Source organism: Molossus molossus, unplaced genomic scaffold (assembly GCF_014108415.1).
Source record: "Molossus molossus isolate mMolMol1 unplaced genomic scaffold, mMolMol1.p scaffold_m16_p_3, whole genome shotgun sequence".
NCBI classification, from domain to species: domain Eukaryota; kingdom Metazoa; phylum Chordata; class Mammalia; order Chiroptera; family Molossidae; genus Molossus; species Molossus molossus.
In genome coordinates, this window is record NW_023425366.1 from 36,231,357 (window position 1) to 36,253,840 (window position 22,484).

Below are 22,484 nucleotides of genomic sequence, written 5' to 3' on the forward strand. Positions count from 1 at the left end.
GGAGCCCTTGACCTCAGTCCTTTTCCCCATTTTTTCTCTTCCCTGGAATCTCCCACTAGAGAAGTCCACTGCCTCTCACCAGCTGATTATCTCCAAAGCCTTGGAGATACTCTAAATTTTTCCCATAAGTTTTACCCCCCCCCCATCTCATCACAAACCCTTTGAACTCTACTTTCAAAGATTATTCCAGCACCTACTCCTGCCCACCATCTCCTTTGTCTATTCTTGTCCAGATCACAGGTAGAATGATACAATGCTTCCATTCTTGCCATCCTGTCCATTCTCCATGCAGCACGTAGAATGTTATACAAAAAACAACAGAATCATATCATTCCTCTGCCTAAAACCATCCAAAAATGAAACTAGAAGTCACACTTCTGCTCTGCATCCACCATCTCCCATGATCTCTCAACCTCTTCTTAGGTTATGTCCATGTTTATTAGCTTCCAGCTACCTTCACCTCCAGCAGACCTGCTTACTGTCGTTCAGGGTCTCAGCATGGCGAGTCTTTTCTTCTGAAGGGCCTTCTTCTTGCTTCTGGTCTTCCTGGCTCCTTCTCCTGTGGTGAAGCTGTCCCTGCTTCTTCCCTCTTAGCGAGCCCTATCCACCTGATCACTTCCCCTGCTATTGCTTTGCTTGTTCTTCTTCATTGCACAGATGAAACCAGGTCATCTCATTTTTTCACTTGCCTCCTTTGTTATTTCCAGTTGGATCCACCATTTTGCTAATTCCTTGAGGAAGAGACTTAGTCTAATTTCTCATGGCTCTTTCTTCAAAGCCTATTTTACTGCAGGGACTCAATCAATATGGTGCAATGTTGGGTATTGATAGCACGTCTGCACATCTGGCTTCTAACAGCACCACTATCCCTTAGAAGTGTGTGGGTGGGTCTGTGGGTGTCCAACACAAGAGGGTGTGTGCAGGTGTTGAAATGTGGTGGTTAGGAATAAAACAGGAAAGATCAGTCATTGTCTCTGTGCCTTTCGTCATTCTCTTCCTTTGTTCGGACGCCACTCTTGCCTGTCTGCAAATGTTCCATTTTTGAACAATTTGAGTCCAGTGGTCACATGGTTGCCTCTGCTTCTTTCTGGTAGCAATGTCTTCTGCTGTTCCACTCCAAGACTTGCAGATCCAGGAGTCCTTAGGGGTCTTAATCACTCTCTACCTGGCTTTGTAGTTATTCTAGACAGCAAATCCTGCATGTGAAATCATATCAGGGACACCCTGGGCTGATTAAGCACCCAAGAGTCAGTCAATGAATATTTAGGAGATAACTTGATAAGTCATTTAAGATGACATGCAGCCACCAGACACAAAAGATGACCATGACCCTAAGAAATGTCCAGTTTTAGCAATGATTGTGGCCCAGCCCAGGAAATCCTCTCAGTCTGGGAAAACCAGAACTTTTGGTCACCCTACAGACACATCACCATAATAACACCAGCTGTTTAGAAAAGGTTGCAATAATTGTTTTATCATTTAGAAAACTCGGGAATAGGATGTTCTGCATGTTTTAAGTGATATGGTAACTGATGATCAATTTTCTCAGAAATGGAAATGCTATTCTTTCTTAGAAAAATAATATTTCACCCTTTCCGAGTTTGAATAAGCCACCGACAGTGAGTTGTACTTTGTAGTAAGTCAGATAACAGAAAGTCACTCCAAGAATGGTTCAGCTTATTTTAGTTATTTAAGTTTGTACTGGAGATGAGAGAGGAGGCTTGACCTCACATACAGAGAATTTTAGCTCCTGTTTGGTTTATTTCAGGAACTTCAACTCTCTTTTAGACATGGTCAGGTGCTCAGGAGTTGACTACCTGTGAGCACAGAAGCAAACAATAGATACCGCAGGAACAATTACCATCCAAAGCTCTTTCTGCCTTTTTCCCCCTAAAGCAGTATAATCCTTTATTTAAAAAGACTCTTAATCAGAAACCCAATATATAAATCACAGCGCGCACGCGCGCGCGCACACACACACACACACACACACACACACACACCCAGCAGCTGTGATTAAAGCTGAGGTGGTGAGGGGAGCCAGAACCCCAACCCCTTGCCCATTGTCAATGGTCCCTGGTGGATGTAGAGAGGGAGGAGCTCAGATTCCAGTTTGAAGACACTAATCCAATCTAACCCTAGTAGGGTCAGCAACCTGGGGGGAAACAGTGGGGTGGGGAAAATAAGGGACCTCTCTGGCATCATAATTACCTGTGCAATCTTCATTAAATGGCAGCATCAAGGGCACTCAGAGCAGAAACATCTGCACCGTGTAGACATGTTTCTGCCGTGTTTTTATGTCTATTCCATCACCACTAACCCCTCACCACCCACACAGAAAAAGCTAAAAGGGTTTATTTCATGGGAAGAGCAATTGTCTAAGAAAACAGCGTCAGCTTAATCCTCCTGGTACACTTACATTTTTCTTTATCGTTGGGATAATTTAAGAGATAGAAAGACACTCCAGACAATCATCTTAGACCAGATATATTATTTAGTAATAAAATTAATAACCCCTTGTGCATCACTTGTAAGTGTTTTTACGTGCATTATCACATTTTACTTTTATAACACCCCAGTGAAATGGACAGCGCTGCTGTAATTAGCCTCTTTTTTTTTTTTTTTTTTCTTTTTTACATAAGGCAATTAGAGACAGCAACAGGCAATGACAAGACTGAATGCTTGGATTTTTGGTTTATGGCTCTTTTCACTCCAGTACAAAGTGAGCCGCTGCAGGACCCGAGCTGTTTCATTTCTGGCTCTACTGTCGAAGCAGGTCTGTGTCTCCCCACTGGACTTCCCACTCGATAGACCACAAGAGAAGCCGGACTTTGACTTTTGGGTTTTAATTTACTGCAAATGCACTCTGACTGACCATGGTGCCTGGAGAGTTGGCTTAGCTCTCTGCACCTTTTCCGGTGTGGGAGAAACAGCTGGTGGAAATCTATTATTTGAGTCAGATAATTCCACATATTCAAAACCCTTCAGTTCTATAAAAAAAGTAAAATATAATATTTTAACCAGTTGTTAGGAAAACAACTGAAAAAATTGCTTCCTGTAAAAGTCCGCACAACTATGACTTATCCCTCCCTGCAGACTGTACTGTCTCCTTGTCCACGTTCTTTCTGGGGGTACAGGCCCGGAAGTGGCGTTGCTGCACCACACGGTAACTCCAAGTTTATGTTGTGGAGAAACTGCCACGTTGGTTTCCACAGCAGATGGCCCATTTCACATTCTCACCAACAGCACACAGAAGTTTCGATTTCACCACTTCCTCATCAACACTTCTGTCTTTTTTTAAATAATAGCCATCCTAATGAGTGTGAACCCACCCCAGTTTGATAGACATCTCCCTAATGATCAGTGATGTCGAGCATCTTTTCATGTGCTACTGGTGATTTATATATCTTCTTTGGAGATATGTTTATTTAGGTACTTACCCCCATTTTTAGAAAAATTGGGTTACTTTTGTTATTAGTTGTAGAAGTTCTTTATGTATTTGAGTAGTAATTCCTTATCAGATACACGATTTGCAAATATTTTCTTCCATCTGTGAGTTGATGTTTACTCTGTGGATTATATTTTTGGTACAAAGGTTTTTCATTCTGATTACTGGTTCCTAAAGTCCAATGTATCTATTTTTTCTTTTGTTACTTGTACTTCTAGTGTCACGTCCACAAAATAATTGCCTTTTTGAGAATTATTTAACCATATGTACAGAGTTTATTTGTAGCTCTCTATTCTAGTCCATTCATCTATTTGTCTATCTTTATGCCAGTGCCACTCTGTTTTGATTACTGTAGCTTTGTGGTAAATTTTGAAATCTGGACTTGTGAGACTTCCAACTTTGTCCTTCTTTTTCAAGATTATTTTGACTGTTCAGGATCCCTTAAAATTGCACATAAGTTTAGAATAAATGCTTAAAATTGTGTAAAAAAGTAATATATTATATATATATATATGCTATTGGAATTTTGATAGAAATTCTGTTGAATCTGTAGGTCACTTTGGGTAGTGTTACACCTTAATGTTGTTTTCTAATCCATTAAAAATAGGTATTTCCTTTTATGTCTTTAATTTCCTTCAGCAACATTTTATAGTTTCAATGTATAAGTTTTTTACCTCTTTGGTTAGGTTATTTTCTGAACATTTTATTCTTTTTAATGCTGTTGTAAATTGAATTGTCTGCTTAATTTTCTTTTCAGCTTGTCAGTTTATAGAAATGCCATTGATTTTTGTGTGTTGATGTTATATTCTGTAACTCTGATGAATTCACTTCTTGGTCCAATAGCTTTTTAAAAATATTTTGATTTTTCTCCATATAGGATTATGTCATCTGAGAGTAGGTCTGTTCTTAGAGGTCTGAACAATTATGCTTATTTATTGAAAGCAATCATCAGCATGTTTTGAACTAAGTGAAAGGGCACAAACATATCACTGGGGGGCCCAGCTCCTGGGTGGGGGAGAATTCGCCATTTCAGAGACTTGTACAGAAAATGACCATTTTCAAATATTTTTATGATCAAATCGATAGTTTTAGTTCATTGATGGTTTATATTTATGTGTTTATTTTTCTAACAACAACAAAAATGACTGCCATGTGTTCAGCATGCACAAAGGTATTTAAGCCATTTTAAATCGGCTGAATGATCCCCTTGGCTGCACTTTCCAAACCTAGAGGCCACTGGGCCAGACGGCCAGCGTTGCGAGCTCGCGGCCCCTGCTTTGCTCACCCAATTGGAATTATTTTTATTGACTCTGTCTGCTCTCTCCTCTCCCTCTTGGAAATGACGACGAACCTGGTGCCGTCGACAATGGCTTCTGTGTGCGCAGCTCCCCTCTGAGACATGGGCTGTAACATCAAAGGTCTGCAGTGTGCTGCCCTTCCTATAATATTTCAATTTAAACACTGCCTCACTGCAGTGGTGTCACGTCTCATTTACACTGTGGCCTTTGTAGGAGACAGGGATCATTACGGAGCGAACACTGAGAGAAAACATATTAGAGCCTGGCCAGGTAACAGAAGGGAAGAAGACGCAGCCCAAGGAGCAGCCAGGGGCAGGCAGGGTCTCCCTGGGAAATGGAGGGGCCAAGGGTGGGCAGGCGCCCCCAGCCGCTCCCAGGTGTCGGGCGGGAGCCTGGTGACATCGCTGCCGACACCTCAGGCTGCACTTGGTGCTCGGAAGCTGCAGCTCCACTTCTCTCTGTTGTGGTAAAAGCTATTCCCCCGTGCACTCAGGGCCGAGATTATCCTCTTTTATACAGATTTCCCCTTTTCCTGTTTATTTTTAGTCTTTTGTACCCAGTGGGCTGGGCCTTGCTGCTTGTTATGTGAACTGCTGTTTCCTGGGCCCTGCCTTGAAATTGCATTCATTGGTTTGGACAGACCGTCCAGCAAGGAAACAAAAATCATCTTTTGTTTGTTTGTTCTATTTGCTCTCCAGCCTCTGCAATTCCAGTCTAATAATTTCATTCTAAAAGGAACAACTGTCATGAAGGTTTGTTCTATTTACTATTAAACAGAACTAAAAAAAAAAAAAAACACATTAATTCACCAGCTAGATACAGCCTTCCCCCCTTGCTTTCTACATTCTTTCTTTCTCTTATTTATTCCTTCTTTTTCTTCCCTCCCTTCTCTCCCTCTCTGCTCGTCTGTATGCAGAAATGTCATAAGGATACAGCACAATCCCTTTAGGGAAGGTCCAGAAATTTGTTCCACAGGATTACGTGCTAGTTTTTCTTTAGAGAACTAGAGTGATGTCCAGACATAAGTACATTTCTACGGTTATCTGGGTGGATGAATTGATAGATAGGTGGACATATAGTTTATTTCTGCAACATTGTTAATAGTGAAGGGGAAAGAAAGTCACTGTGACCTATACCGTTCAACCAGAGGCACAATTTAAAACATTACATCACACTGCACAGTCTATTTGCTGATCATGTTTTCATTTTCTCCTGTCCATACGTTATAGGCCAATCCTCAGGTCCCCAGATGCTGTGGGGTCATGAAGCTGGTGGCTGTGAAGTCCCCTCTGCAGGACAGAGAAGCTCACCTCCGTGTCCAGGAGCTGGGGTTTCTCACCAGACCCAGGGGCTGAAACCCATCTCTTTTGTTCGCTGGTTCTGCGAGCTTAGAGGATTTGCATGGCTATCTGCATATCTGGTTTCTCAAGGGCAACCAGGAAATTCCTTTTCCCAACCCACAATCAGTACTTAGGACAGGAGTTACTTTAAATTATTTGTGCTGAGTTTTCTCCTTTAAAGTGTTCATGGGAAGCTCATGGGGATTCCTGTAGCTCTAATTGATCGAGTTGTTGGAGAAAATCTGGACATTAAACTTTATTCTGCAGCACATGCTTGCTGGACACTCTATGCATGGTTGCCATGGGACCCTGTCACCTGCCCACGGCCATCCTCCCATGCCCCTCCCCAGTGGTCCCTCTGTGCTGTTGCTGGTGGATAGCCAACCCTTTCATGCTCTTGAGGAGATCGAAGTACCGAGGTGAGAGGGGCTTCCTGTAGCCTCCCTCTCTTCCCACCTCTCTCTAATTCCACCGTCTGCCCCTTCATTCTCTTCTTCTCTGAGAGTACCTAGAGAAAACCTGCAGATGTTCAGTGGAGATCACCGGTTTGTGAAGTCAGTTCTTTCCCATGTTTTGGGGACGTATGTTTCCTTAGCTTCTCTCCTCTCGGAATCATCCCCCTCCACCACTTGGTTTGTCCTTCCATTACCCCACCTTCCAGCCTCCGTCCAGGGAGAGGGGACAAGTGTCCAGGAAGACTGTGATTTTGGTTTCTCTCCTGAAACTTTTAGGAGACGGGCGTGCTTGATGTTCAGAACACACATCAACGATGTTTTAGTTTTAGAGGCCTTAAAGTCTCTTTATCAGAAATATTCTTCCCCTCCCCCCCGCGTTTGGGCTACATTGATGTGGAGAAAACAGTCATGGAATTAGCTACCTGCTTTCCAGAGAACATGAACATGAAGAACTAGAAGTAATAACCTATCGTAGGTAAAAAAAATGAGAACTTCCACATAATGAACAGGAATGTCTGAAATGGCATGAATTATCTGGGGACCTGCCCCACCCCCACCTCTCTGCTCAGGTGAATGTGAGCAGGTGAACGTTGCTCATGTCAACGCTCGAAGCTCTGGCCGTGGTGGTCACTCTAGAGCAGTTCCCATTACCAAGAAACCGGTAACAGTAGATTCTTTCCATAAGCTTAGGCTACGAATGTAAAGAAAACAACCAAGAAATAGAGAGAACACTGGCCTAAGGATTTGAGTGGCAAGCTCTAGGTTAATGACTGTTTTTAGTCCTCATATCCTCACAAGTTATTTAATCTTTCTGGGCCTCCTTTATCTGTTAATGTGAAAAGGTTGGATGAAGTTATCTTCATCACCCTAACTAGATCTAAAATTTGTGATTCCAACGTAAGCGCCTGAGTCAACACTCAAATGTCCCCAGCTTCTCTCCCTCCACATGAGGAGGAGGGCCAACCTAGTGGGGAATGTGCTAGTCTCCTGGGGCTATTGTAACAGCCCCACAGACCCAGTGGGCTGAACAACAGACATTTATCCTCTCCCAGTGTGGAGGCTGGAAGTCCAGGGCCATCTGATCCAGGCTGCTTTCTCTGTGGTTTCTTCTCTGGGTGAAACTGTGGCCTTAAGGGCGTGGGAAGAACGGGAGGTCTGGAGCCCATCTGCAGAGAATCGAGAGTGAGCATAGATGCTAAGATGTAAAGTCAGACTCAAGGTCACCGGTGGGGGGGAGACCTCAATCAAAAGGGACATCCTCCTGGGTAGGCCAGCCTGTGGCAGGAGAGTCCGTAGGAGGTGGAGATGGCCCTACTGGGAGACCCCAAGCTCTGGGCAGGTTTTTGCCCTGAAGGACCCTCAGAGTACATCCTGAGCGACTTCACTGTGAAAATTGGGGAACAGAATCCCAGGAAACAATGTCCCACAAGGGTAGCACATCACTTTTCTCTAATTATTTTCTGGCAGAGAGGTCAGTGTGATTGTTTAAAAAAAGTTTTATCATCCAGTAGAAAATACATTCGCTTTTATAGATGACAGCAGATACAGGGTATTTAAAATGCTAGAACATTGGAACGTGTTCTGGCTTCAGTACAGGCTTTACAAAAATACCAATTTTGAATATTTTAATTTTTTTTTCTTTTTGTTAAAATTAACCATTTTTAAGAATGCAGATTCCATTAACCACTTTTTTAAAGAGGGGATTTAAATTTCTCACACATAGTCTACATTATAAACAAGCCATTGTTGAAACATCCTGTGTTCTTGATTAAGTTCTAAGACCTTGGACAATTGTCTTTATTATAAGAATCATGTGCAAATCCCTGCACATGAAATGTTTAGACTTTCATTTTTAATTATTCATGAAATGTGCAAGAAACATGGTCCAATGCACTTTTGAGCAAAAATTGCTAATGCCACTGAACAAATCATAAACACCTCACCAGGGGTCCTGAGATGCAAGACTCCCTTCCAATAGGTGCGTTATAATAATCTGCTGTTGCCAAACAGACAGCGAGCCCGTGGTGCCAGGCCTCAGCACCCAGACCCATCAGCTGTGATGTCTCCTATCGCAGCCCAAGGGGAATTATGTCCAGCAGGTTTATCAGACTCAAGTCTAACTCTAATTCTTCTGTGCTGAAGAAGCAAAATAACAGAGTGGTATATTTTGGCGTCAGGGCATGGATGAAACTTTGCTTCTGATATGACCCCATGTATAACCTGGCTTTACTGTGGGTCAGTCTGAGCAGAAGCAGAGGAAAACATTAGAGAGACCCTACTCTTATGGGATGGAATGAAGCAAGCATACTAACAATGATGGTCTGAGGGTGCTTCAGGTTGTGTGAGACGTTCGTAGAAATTATACACACACACACACACACACACATTGTATACACATACATGTGTGAAATGGTTACCCATATAACAGAAAAATAGAAAATGTTCAAACATGTTAACCAACAAATAGATATAAATTACAACAGTGCTCATTCAATTACCTTTGGAAGATATTTTTCAGCACTAATAATTGTCATGTGCTCTTCCAGGTTCTGAGGACACAGAGATAAGCCAGACGTCAGGCCCCTGGGGGTTTTATTCCGGTGGAGAGAGATGTTCAAACAAACGAATCCACAGGACATCAGAGGACGGTGAGAACAACGGGAAATAATAGAGTCAAGTAGAAGGAAGCGGTGGTCAGCTCTCCATCCTACGTCGCTGTACGTAAATGTGACAGATTTCTTTTTTAGTTACACATTGAGTAAAAATGACAGAGTGAGGAAAATGACTTTTGTGTGGTTCAGTATGGCCAAAAAGGCAGCACATGGAGCGAGAAAGGAAGCATCCTGTGGAAAAGAATGTCCGAAACTAAGTACTTGGGGAAAAAAGACAGACACTCAAATTATATTTTTTTTAAAATATTCTTCAAATAGATTAAAATAAAACAAAATTATTTTTCTTCATCTGACCTGAGGGATACCACATTCTAAGCACATTTTAGCAACGAAAGAGCTCAAAGGTGATGGCATCAAAAATGTTGTCCCTGGAGAAAATGACATAAGCCATGGATCAGATTGTTAGTATAAATCTTAGTACATAATTTCTACTAAATATCAATGAAAAAGAGCGTGGTCATACAAGATAAAAAATAGAAGCGCCCAGTGAAGTTATGAAAATATTGCCCGACATCACTGCATCAGATAAAATGCAAATTAGCCCAGCGCTGCCGCTCCGCCAATGCCCAGCAGGCCCGCGGGGCCCTGAGCCACCTCTGTCCGAGCTCCGGCTGGGTTTTCAATGTGGCACGTTTTCTGTGGAGTATGTTGACCCCGTGGAATACATGTTTTAGTATGTCTACACATTTGGGCCAGCAGTCCCATGGAAGAATGCCTCCTTAGGAAGGACTCAGGGATACCCTCGTGATCTCAGGAAGATCGTGGTCTCATCTGAGTGTGCGGCCACAGACAGACGTAAGCATAAGGAGGGTGTGTCAGAGAAAAACAGGTGCGTACAACAGTTGCAATTCTAATGTACTCACAAGACACGTAGGCATTAAAGAGAATAAAAAGGAGCATCTCAAACATTAATTATGTGTAACTCTGAGCTATAACCCTCCATTTTGCAAGCTAATACAATTTTTAATTAAATAAATATTATTCTAATATCATAAGTTAACTTAGAAAATATACACTGTGACCCTTAAAAGCCAGACTTATGGGTGCATTTGGAGGGAAAGAGGCAGCTAGGCACCCTGTAGATAAAATGGAACAAGCGCAGTCTCCGTAAAAACCATGATGTCACCCGGACAGTTTGGCTCAGTGGACTAAGTGTCGTCCCATGGACTGAGAGGTCCAGGTTCGATTCTGGTCAGGACATGTCTGGGCTACGGGTTCGATCCCCAGTATGGGGTGTGCAGGAAGCAGCCGATCAGTGTTTCTTCTTCACATTGATGTTTCTCTCTCATTCTCCCTTTCTCTATAAAAAATCAATAACAATATTTTAAAACAACATGGTTAGGGTACCCCTCCGGGATGTCCTGCTATCACAGGAGGCAGATAGATGCCAATTGCCTCCCAGAACAGCCAGTACCTCTCCCTGGGCCTCCTCCATTGGCCTCCGCCATAAACTCAAGAGAAAGAGGCAGGATTTACTGTGGGGCTGTATTCTTCCTGCATCGCCTCTTTAGCAGATGCATCAGTTAAAGATCTGGGGCCGAGCAAGAGCCAGGGGTTGGCCTGCCGTTGCTTGACCTGGCCCACTGCACCAAAGAGTCTCGTTTCTATCTTTATTGATTAATCTCCATTAATAAACCTGCAGGATTGACAAGCATGTCACAGGGCTGAGAGACTGTGGCCTTAGGTGTCAGCCAGCATGCCTGACTGAGTCCCTGAGTCAGTATAAAAGAGTCCGTGTCATGTTTTGCAACTTGGAGTCCTGGGCCACAGTTTACTTGAGCTGGGTAATTACTGAACTGACCCTTTTCAAAGGACTATCACTTCCTTTCTAAGATCTGACCTTTGCCTGCCTCTCCTTGGAGCAACTTCCCACCCCAGGGAAGTTTTGTTGTGGAGTCTGAGTCCGAGGAGTCCCCTGCACACAAGGGGCAGGGAGGACAAAGCTGTGAAGTAGAGTTGAATTACACTTCTGTGCTCCTGCCTGCAGGTGAGCAGGACCTGCAGCCCTCGCGGTCCTGGAGGAGCATTCGAGAGCCACGAGGCAGCAAAGAGTAAAAATAATAATAAGAAGAAGCAGGCAATGGCTAAACCAGGGCATCACACTCATCTATCCATATGGAAAACTGTCCCATATTCTGCAATGCAATGACAGGTGACTGTGGCAAATCTGTTGTCTAGTTGAAACAACAATAAGCAAATGAGGCAGTAAAAATGTAGGGTCACATAAATAGAGGCGTGGAAATAGAAGTCAGAGCAAACACATTTGCTCTGCAGAGATGCCAGGGGGGAAGATGAGGAAAGGTCTTTAAGGGAAGGGATTTGAGGTCTCAAAGTGAGTGAGAGACATGAACAGGGGCCTGTTCATATCTCACATAGCAAAGCATTAAAAGTGCTGACCAGCCCTGTTATCTCAGACTTTTACCCTCTTATTCTTCATGCATAACACAGTTGCGCAATCAGCTACTGTCTAGAGAGCAGACTGAGAAGGTCAGGATCCAAGTGGCCTATTGGGTTTCTCAAACTGCAGAAAACTAATTTGGGAACTTGTTAACATGCAAATTCTAGAGTCCTGGCACAGCCTTACTAACTCACAGTCTCTGGCTGTGGGATGTGAGAATCAGGACTTTTTTCAGGTTTCTTGGGTGACAAACCCTGATCAAAACAGATCATATTACATTTAGATTCAAATATCTGCAAAATTTTTGTAACCGTTTATTTAATATATCTAACGTTTATTTGCAGAAACAGGAAAATTAAATAATATTGAAATAAACATCATAAATTTCTGTCTGAATATATGTACAGAAGTGATGAAGCCAACCTGCTGATACTCGCACCAGTTTCACGGTGATGAAATATTCTTAGCCTCATTTCATGAACCTTCCAGCAGCTGCTCGCCTCTCATCCATGTGATCTTTCTATCCAGGGCTATCGGAAGGAATCAATAAGGTTGTAGACGTATGTGAAGTGCCTAGAATAATTTCGGGTACCAAGTAATACTCAATAAATTAGCTTAAAGGGAAAGCTATGAAGTAATAACAAGGATATAAAGACTGGGCCTGGCCAGTGTGGCTCAGAGGTTGAGCACTGATCCATGCATCAAGAGGTTGCCAGTTTGATTCTCAGTCAGGGCACATGCCCAGGTTGTGGGTCAAATCCCCAATAGGGGGCATGCAGGAGCAGGCCAACTGATGTTCTCTCTCATCGATGTTTCTACTTCTCTCTCCCTCTCCCTTTCTGTCTTTCTAAAATCAATAAAGAAAAAAACAAAGAATATAAAGACTGGAATTAGACATACATGCATGCAATTACACGAGGCAATGTGAGTGCATCCCAGTGTTTGCACAAGATAGGCATTCAACATTACAATACCCTAGTCATCATCGTCACTGTTACTGTTGCAATTCTTCTTTTCTGTTTCCACTGTCACCAGCCGATGTGAAGTCTTACAATCTCTCACTTGGTCCCTTGGCACAACTTCTCACTTGCCCCCACCTGCCCGCTATCTCTCTCTAGTTCGAGTTTGGCACAAACTAAATTAGGGGGTTTGTGTAAAGGCTAAGCTAACCTCAGCTCTCCCTATGGCATTTGTCATAATTGCCACTGAATCTAGTAATTCATGTCTCCCCTTGTTGTGCACAGGTAAAGATGGATCATTGCAATAAAAATTCTGGACTTACCTCTTTTTTGAATATTCACACACCTAACCTTCAGCTTCAGACACTTGTCCCCTGGCAGTGCTATCTTTTATCTGCAAGTTTAGATCACACAGCCTTGACCTTTAAGGAACACCTGTTTTCTAGATCTCCCATTTTTCAAGGTCTTTTTCAGCCTGATTCTCCACTGAGGCCATTCCAGGATCAAACCATTCTTGCTTTCTCTCTTTATTAAACAATAATCTGTAATGCATCTTCATGATAAACATTTTATTTTTTTAAGGGAATTATTCTCTTACATCCCTCTCCTGATACCATTCTACCTCTGTCTCCTGTCTGTGACAACAGGGCCTGTCTCGTTCTTCTACATTTTCTATATCAATACTACTAGAGCCTGACACATGGTAGGTTATTAACACATAATATAGTTAATGTTTATAAGAATTTATTCTGTTCCTGGCACAAAAACAAATGCCATACTTTATGAGCTGGGAGCTTGTTATTATTATTCCCATTTTACAGATGAGGAAACTGAGGTATGAAAAATTTAAGTGGTAGATTGCCCAAAGCCTCAAAGCCTTAAAGCAGTGATGCTGAGGTTCCAAGCTGGGAGTTTGACTACAGAGATTGGTATTTAGCCTCCTATGGTCATCAAATCATCATTCATCCTGAGTTGTTGTATGAAACTTAACTTTGTGTACATCTCACGTGTGCATCAAATCCTCTTTTTGCTGGGAGAAGAGCACATGAGCAGCCCAGCCTCAGGAGAGCATGAACTTGAAGGTTTCCCTGTAGTACTGATCCACCATGGTTCTGCTCCTTGTAACCCACAGCACATTTTCCATGCCTGGCCAGGGGTGAGCTTCCTGCTGTGATACCAAAATAAAACAAAATACCAGGACAAATGTGGGTCGTGGGTCCCATTAGCACAATATTTTGCATGCAAAAAGATATGGCACCTGATATTCCATTGTCACCTGAGAAAGGACTAAAAGTCACAGAAGCATTCTAAGAATGGCATCCAAAAGCTATGTGTCACATGAGCACACATAGACCCAGTGAGACAACCAACCCTGCCATCTTGTCCCCAGGGGCTCTGGGTTACAGATGCCAGGCAATGTCCTGAGTAACTAAACAAAATGTCTCCTGCACTGAGCCCTTTCTTGTTGAGAATCAAGAACTTGGGCTTCATATCCCTCTCCATTGCCAGGACTCTGAAAAATCAAAGAACTAGCCTATAAATGACCCACAGATTATGATATTTGAACATCTCCTGAACATCTCCTAGGCCCAAAGGCATTTAGAGTTGGGCAGTATTTGTGGTAGACTGTGACAAATGACAGACTATGTTTCAATTGGATACTGAAGACTCAACGTAAGTCATAAGAAAGCTAAACTACTATCAGGAAGAAAGTGAACGTGGTCTTGGTTCATACTTCAGTTACACTGAGATGTGATCATTAAAGAATAACCTATAAACTTCATTCATTTTTGGTGCACTGGTGTAGGGATGACTTAGACGTGTTTCAGTACAAGTTCCTACTGATTCAGCTTTAACTCCGCTTGTTCAGACTTTTACCACAGCCTTTGTAGAATGGAGGTGGGTCTCCCCCAGATGCCTCTGAAGCTTTCCACAATTCGACCTCCACTCTGTTTTGAAGCTTCGTGTTTAGCTATGTTTCTCACCTACCTCTGCTCAGCCAAAATGAACGAGGCTACCAGCGACTGGTACCCCAAATGGTAGGCTGTTTCCCTCCTGGAGAGTATTCCTCCCAGTTTTTGTCTTTAAAAATGCCCAAAGCTCAGCTCAATGTCACCAAAAATACGTGTGTGTGTGCGCGCACGTGTATACTTTTTACAAATGTGTCCTTTTTCTGAATGCCCACCTCCTTTCGCCACTCTGGCGGCAGGAGGCAGCTGGTGGGTGACGAGGAGGCGGGCTGCAGGCCAGAGAGTACTGGCTGGTATCATCTCGGACACGACACCTCGCTTCAGAGTCTTCACTCTAAAGTGGAGATCATAATTCCATCGCACAACACTACTGAGTTAATATATGAAAGGCATTTACAACAGACTATGCAGGTGGAAAGGTCAGAGCTGCCTGTCGCTCGTCAGAGGCTCTTCTCCACCTTCCTCCTGCACACACTCCTATAAATCCGCAGAGCTCGGAACTTTCTAGAAATTTCTCACCCATGAACCACCAAAGTGCCTGATACAATGCCTTAAATATGGACCTAACTAAATATGTAGAAATATGTATTATTTCTATGAGGATATAATCTTTATACAAGGAAATAACCCGGTCTAAATTTAGATAGATAAGATCTGAATACAGTTGAGAGCCAAACAGTGATCTAGATTGTTCTTTTTGGGGGGGGGTATGTGCACCTAGCAGGAACCGAACCCGGGACTCTCTGATCCACAGGCCAATGGTCCAACCGCTGAGCCAAACAGGCCAGGGCTGTTCTTACCACCATACCCCACTGACAAAAAGCCTCTTTGTTTAGAATACTTTGCTTTTTATTCTTTGCACATCAATCAGAAATGCACTTGTGAGCCTGCAAAAGCCACAAATGTGTACGGTGAGGCGTATAGGTGTCAACTGAGACTCATTTATCCTTATAAGCACATTTGTTGCCATAATTTTGGTGAATGGTATGGTTAATAGCTAACCAGCCTGGCTTCACAAGGACCATGAAATTCTACCTTTACAATGGAGTCCTGGATTGTACTGGGTTTCCCTCTTCATTTTCTAATCCTATTCTAAAACAAAGCACCATATATTTGAGCTCTGCCTTCCAATTTTTCTTGGTCTTCACTGGGTGGTGAACACACCTTAGTGATAGCATAAAAAAACTATTTCGGGAGATACAGAGTGTTCAGTCGGTGGGTGGATTGCATTGTTGTCACATTTTCAGAAATGAACTCTGATAATCCTAATTATTGTGAATTTCTGGTCTGTCTTTACTTAAAAAATATAGCATGATTTTTTTAAAAAAAAAATCAGAAAATAAACAAGTGTATAAATCGACTGCAGTAAGCTTTTCCTCTAAATCGATGATTACTTACATTTTCACTTCCATAGTCTAATTTTGATTTTTTTCTCTTACGGGTATGTGATTAAGATATTTATATGTTCAGATGTCTAACTATAAGTTTCTGGATAATTAGAAAACTGGATGCTAGAACCATTGCTTTCCAACGGTGAAAACACACAGGCACTCTGGTGGTTTTTATTATAGAAGTCTGTTTCAGTGATTGTCCATATTCTTACATGATTTCCAAAATATTTGGCAAGATTAAAATCATTATTTCTAATTTTATGTAATCTTTTATTTTATAATTATTATTTATCGAAAACAACTTAGCTCAGGTAGATACAAAGAAGAAAACGCATAGTAATTAATTTTTCCAAGCAGCCTTCTGGATAGAGCCAGGGCAGGCAAGGCGCCAGTTAACAGGAACCTCCAACAACCTACAGCACAAATGTATTTGAAATACAAACGCGCTCCACTCTCCATGCACAGGGCCATCGGCGGTGCTGGCATCTGGACGGTGAGTTACTCTTACCCAGAATTAACTCGGATGGGAACCTACCAGCTGGCTGAGTCCCTCCAACTGAATGCTGGTTAATCACACCGCTTTCCCAACGAGGTTTCTTAAACTTATTTTTTTTTCCTTGTTTCTAACTTGTTTGCTCTCACTAATTGAAGAAATGTGCCATGTTTGAAAACAAACAAAAAATAAATTGGATATGCTGGTAGGAATACCGCCCCGGAGACGGTGCCAGAAACATGTGGATGATTCAAAACAAGCGGTTCTCTTCCTTCTTTCTTTTTTTTTTGGTTTCAAGAGCTATTTTGGGCTGTATGCTGAATAAGCATAACTTGGCAGAGCAGCTGAGAACAGGCATCCACCCGTCCCTCTGAAATGCAGGCCAGGCTGGCTCGGAGCGCCCGGCTCTTCAGGGGCTTCTCAAGGGTTGATCTAAGGGGAGCGCTGTCAGTTACGACTCAACTTTCATTCTACACTGTCTGCAGTTAGCAGCCGAGAAAGTTTAATTCTGAGCTGTGAAAAGATTCAATAAGTCACCACAAATCACCCCGACTAAAGCCCAAACTGAGTAATTTACACAGCACTTTGTGATCTTCAAACAGTTTGCAGTGGGCGATTATTCATGCCCGCATGGGGCCGCTGGGCCCAAGCTCCTGTTTGTTCTAAGGCCGAGGAGAGGTGTTTGAAAACCGCAAGAGTCGACTGGGGGCCCCCAGATCATGGCTAATGTGACACCCCCGGGCCTAATCTTCTTAGAGCACCGGGGTGAAATAAGTATCCATTACAAAATCAGCCTTCATCCTGCCCCCTCTGCGCCAGGCCACTCTGACAGCCAGCTCGGGGACAATTGCGCGATTCGAGACTTAGGCAGGTATTAGGAGCCGGGGCAGGAGGAGAAGGGGCTAATCTCCACATTTAGTCCATCTGTACTTGTGGGCCTGGCTGGCCTGCCCCTGGTAGATCAAAAGGAATTGGCAAAAATCAGATTAGGGCTGGAGAAAGGGGGGGAGGTTCAAGCCCTGCAACAGACACATTTTTTCTCCCTGCCTTGGATGTGTATACATTTATTAAGACCATGCGGTTAATCCCATGAGCTTGAGTGCATTGTGCTTGTCTTTTCTTTCCCCCCTTCTTTCAACAACAACAAAAAGCCATTAAAGTGAAATATTGTATTCATTATAAAAATGAGAGCTGTGCCCACAGAGGGCGAGTGAGGTTGCACACGTTTAGAGAAGTCCAGCGATGTGGTTGTGCAGTGCAAACCACGGCTGGCTCGCCCACCAGGGAAGGGCACACGGCCGGCGTTCCCTGGGACAGAGACACACGGCAGAACAGTGTGAAGTCAGCGGAAGGGAAGATGCTAATTATTAGTACAGGCTGCCGCGGACGCGGGCTGCTGGTGGGGCAGGTGTGACAGCAGCTCGGTGACATCTGATCTCCTGGCGTCACTGCCACGCTGCAGAGCTCGTGATGGAGCAGGGAGAACATATGGGATCCACCAATTAAACCAACCCTTGTTTCCTCCTTGAAAACATGCTGCCGTGCAAGGCACACGGAGGTTATTTCCTTCCCTGCTAACACGTTTGCTTTTGTCCGCGGTCCCAGCTTGCCCCTGGTTCTCGCCTCTGCATGGACACACGGGCGCTTACACCTCGAGACGTGTGGACAGATGGGGAAGGAGAGCGGGGAAGAGGGATTCACAGTCTTGCTGCTGTTGGCCATCACCCGCTGTTTGTAAACAGTGACATGTGGCCACCAGCCGTGTCCTTCAAGCTAGGAGAAATGTGTGCTGATGAGTTAAATGTGCAGGCCACCTCGAGTGGTACCCACCCAGGGATGGGTACAGCCTACACAGCTCTGTGAGGCCGTGTAGAGATGGGGACAACTTGCTGGTGGGGAGGAGACTGTGTAAAGGGAGCCCTGGCCCCTCTCCTGGAAGGCTGACAAAGTCCCTTCGTTTCCGGTCTCTTACAAACCCCACGCGGTGCCAGGAGAGAGCCGTGTGCTGCTGCGTTTTGGCCGCTTAGCTCACCTCATTAGGGTGGATTAAGTCGTGATGCTGAGAAGGATAAAAGGTGAAGAGCAAAGCGCCGAGGACGGTGGCCGCAGACAGCTCCCAGTGTCATCGGGGTGTGGACGCCATTATTGACTGGAGCCCATGTGGTTCACACTTTTCAATTACCGGCTGCTGGAAAGGTGGCCGTAATTGCAGAGGCTGAGGCCCTGGTGTCAAGGGGCCGCTCAGCCCTCGTCACCTTCTCTGATGCTCGACTCCGGGATGTTCAAAGGCAAAGGTCCTGAGCCTGCAAATGTCCTCAAGGACACAGGGAGGGGGGCGAGGCCATGAAAACAATTAATAAATAAGGAACACACCCACACCCGCAAAATGGTGATGAGATGAGCCACCATTATTTGAACAGGGCCGGGCCCCAGTGTTCTGCCTTGCGTCGCGCCGTGTGCTAATCTCTGGTGCTTCCGCCCAAGACTTACAAAATGATGAAACAAGGACAAACTCAGGTGTTCCCTGGCGATGCGTCTTCGCTGTGTGTGGTTCTGCAAGTGTGGCTTTGTGGGCCGGGGCCACGTGTGTCTCTCATGCAGGTTCCTTGCCAATCCGGACATGTTTTCCTTTTGCTCAGGTCATAGGAAATAAGGACAAACAACTCTAGATTCAAGTGATGTTATGAGCAAGGGGTTTGGAAATCCACAAGGATTTTAGATTGTTGGGGAGCCAGGACTGTGTGTGTGTGAGTGAATGAGTGTGAGTGTGTAAGGTGCCATCCACCCTCCTTGAGGAACACAGGCCTCTCAGGGATGATTCTGCAGCGCACAGCCTCTGACCAAAGTGAACACATGGTGCCTCAGGGCCTCGTGCCTGCTGATGCCTCTGTCCATGGGCCACATGGGCCTCTGCTCAAAGCCAGCTCCCAAGGCCCAGCCAGTGAACACAGTGTCCCGAGAAGGAGCTAACCCCAGGAAAGGGAGGCAGTGGGCACCTTCAGGCTAGAAAAGAAATCCTTAGAATGTGAAACCAAAACGTGTGGCTGGCAGGGGGCACCTGGCTCGCTGCTTAGAGTGGCTGTAAGAGAAATGACACTTCTACTCCCGAGGTCTGGAGATCCAGGAGACGAGGGCTCTGACATGTGACCGATTACCTACACACCTGTTTTAATATGGGAGGTGGGAGCCAGCTCTTGGAACGTCGCTGAGTGATCGCCAATGGCCCCAGCACATGAAGACTTCTAGCCATCAAGCCAACTCGAACACAGACGCAGAGTGCGCTCCCTCGGTTTCCTGGCGATGGAGTGAGTTCTGCACTCTGGTCTCACTTCGAATCACTCTCCATGTCTTTCATCACTTCCTCGGAGGTGAGCAGTTAAGGGCAGGATGAAGATGGACTCCAGTAGCTTTTAGCACCATTTTTATTCCTCATTTTGATTGTGTAGCATGTCCTGTGCCTCAAGCCCAAGGATGCTGCCAATGATGTGACACCAGAAAGGCCCAGAGGGGTGGTTCACCCTGAGCTGTCTGTTTTGGAGGCCAGGCTCTTGCCTTCTGAGAGAAGGGCATTGGACCAAATGGCCTTTGCTCTAGCAGGTCCATGTGTCTATGGTCTGTGATTTCTCAGCTCAGACCTCCTTGAGGGCCAATGCTAAGACCTCCGGAAGAACACAGATGCCCAATAGCCTGCGCTGAATGAAGGTGAGTGCTAGGTCCAGGACAGCTGGCACCATGCTGTGGTAATACCTGTCCCCTGAGTTCAACGCAGAAACAATGCCCTGCACCTTAATCTGACCATGACATCAGAAGGGATCTTCTGGTGAATATCAATAAATCACGTACAAACACAAACACAAATCAACTACAGGCTTTACTTTTTCGGAGAATCAATTTAGAAGATTTAGTAATGATTTTCAAGTAAATAACAGTGTGATGATTAATAAGTGTGAATATATACTCTTCTCTATATAACCAAGGTAATTATATAAATCAAAGGAAGACATTTTATAACGATGTGAAATATAAGACCATGTGGAAACAGGCATATGTGAATATACGGAAACTGTGCATTTATTAAATGAGCTCATTATTTCTATTCAGGGAATTTGGAACACTTTATCAGTTTTGTGTTTCCAGATCACTGTATGAGAAACAGATTGAGAAAATTATTACAGTCGCGCTAGATGATTAATTATTACTGTCCAGATCATGCATTCTTTGTGGCCATTCCTGGCCGGAGAGCTGTCATCACCATTACTGTCCTAGCGACTGGTGGTACCCATGCAATAGGTTCGAGCGTGCTGTCCCCATACATAAGCCAAGGTGGCCCAGGGCCCAGGAGGTTTTGCCCATGCTGTAGGCCCATTGCTGCTCTTTCAGGAGGTAAGAGCGTCATTGGAAATGGTGGTGAGAGGCCAGCTTTTCGGACTGGAGGGTCTGAGAGTTAAATGCGTGGCAGGTATGAAGCTCAGGCCTGTGCCAGCCATGGACTTGCAGAGGACACATGGGTAAGGAAGCCCACCTATGACATCTGTTTTGACATACAGTAAGCAGACATTTGTCCAGTGCTCGATCGCACCTTGGCTCAAAGTAAACATTCAACAAATAAAACATTATTTAACCTGGATTATATAAAAATTATATGTATTCGTGTTCTTCCTTTGTGCAAGCAAGACCACCTGATAAAGAACAGCCCCACAGGTCTCTGTCTTTGAGGAGAGTTGTTCCCGTCACAAACAGCCCCAAGAAGTCCTACCCTCCGGGCCCCCAGGGCCCCAGAGCCCTGCTGTGTCCCCCCTGTGCAGCACACATCTGGTATGCCACGCTGTCCAGTGAATGCTTATTGAATGACTGTATGTGACGATCGTCATCGCCTCTCCCAAATCTTACTTCCCTAAATGAGACCGGACAACCCAGAAGGCCCAGTGAAGCCACAGAGAAAAGCTTGCATCGAGTCAAAGCATTACAGCATCCAACCAAAGCTAATTAAGGGCTTATTTTTGTTGTTGATTGCTTTCATATTTTAATGTTTTTTGGAAAACCAGAACAGAACCCCAGAAAACAATAGTTTTTGAATTAAGATGTTTTAAAGAACTTATTCATCTCCTTCTTGACCAAATCCTGTACCCACAGGAAGTCGTAGGAAGGGATGGAAGAGAGAAATCGTGGGGCCTGGAGCCCTGTAAGTAGGGAGTGCTGGGTCGGCTTCCCGTCCATAGATCCTCTGCCTTCAGACCATCCCTCTAGCTTCTGTTCAGTAGAACTTTGCCAACCGGTACATACACTAGATTCCCTGGAAGACTATCTCCTTTTGTAGGAAATATGTCCATTTTCTTTTTCAATATTAATGGCGTTCTCTCCTTCCTCCAAGCCTACTGCCCTCCCTTTCTCAAGATGGGAGAAATAATTAGAACCGATGGGACCATTAGCTCCTGCTCACACGCTCCCGCCCCACTCCCCTCTGAAATGTGATGACACAGCAGCCTTCACCTGGTACCAGTCACCTCTCAGTGATTCAGCCATCGCTGACTCCTAAGTGTGCAGTGTCCCCGCCATGGAGTCATCTCACTGTTCCTTCGCACATCAAAAAAATGAAAAGCACTCTGGCCGGTTTGGCTCGGCAGGGAGAGCATCGGCCCACAGCTCAGTGAGTCGTGGGTTTGATTCCGGTCAAGAGCATGTACCTCGGTGGCGATTCGTCCTCGGCCCTGGTTGGGGTCGTGTGAGAGGCAATCACTCGATGCATCCCCTTGACATCGATGTTTCTCTCTCTCTCTCTCTCTCTCTCTCTTCCTCTCTCTCCCTCCCACTCTATCTGAACAAGAATGAAGATGTGTCCTTGGGTGAGGATAAAAAAAAAAGAGAAAAAGCAGTGAAAAGTTACTCCACTCCGGGTTACTGGTTAGCCACTTATACATAGGTTTACTGAACGAGACAAGCCAAAAAAATCACCAAAATAAACATCAGTAAACCCCTGAGTTTTTTATGAGGACGCTCTGTGGCTCCGCGTGAAACCCATGATGTGCCGCTAGTCTTGTTTCCTTAGTGTTTGTGAGCAGG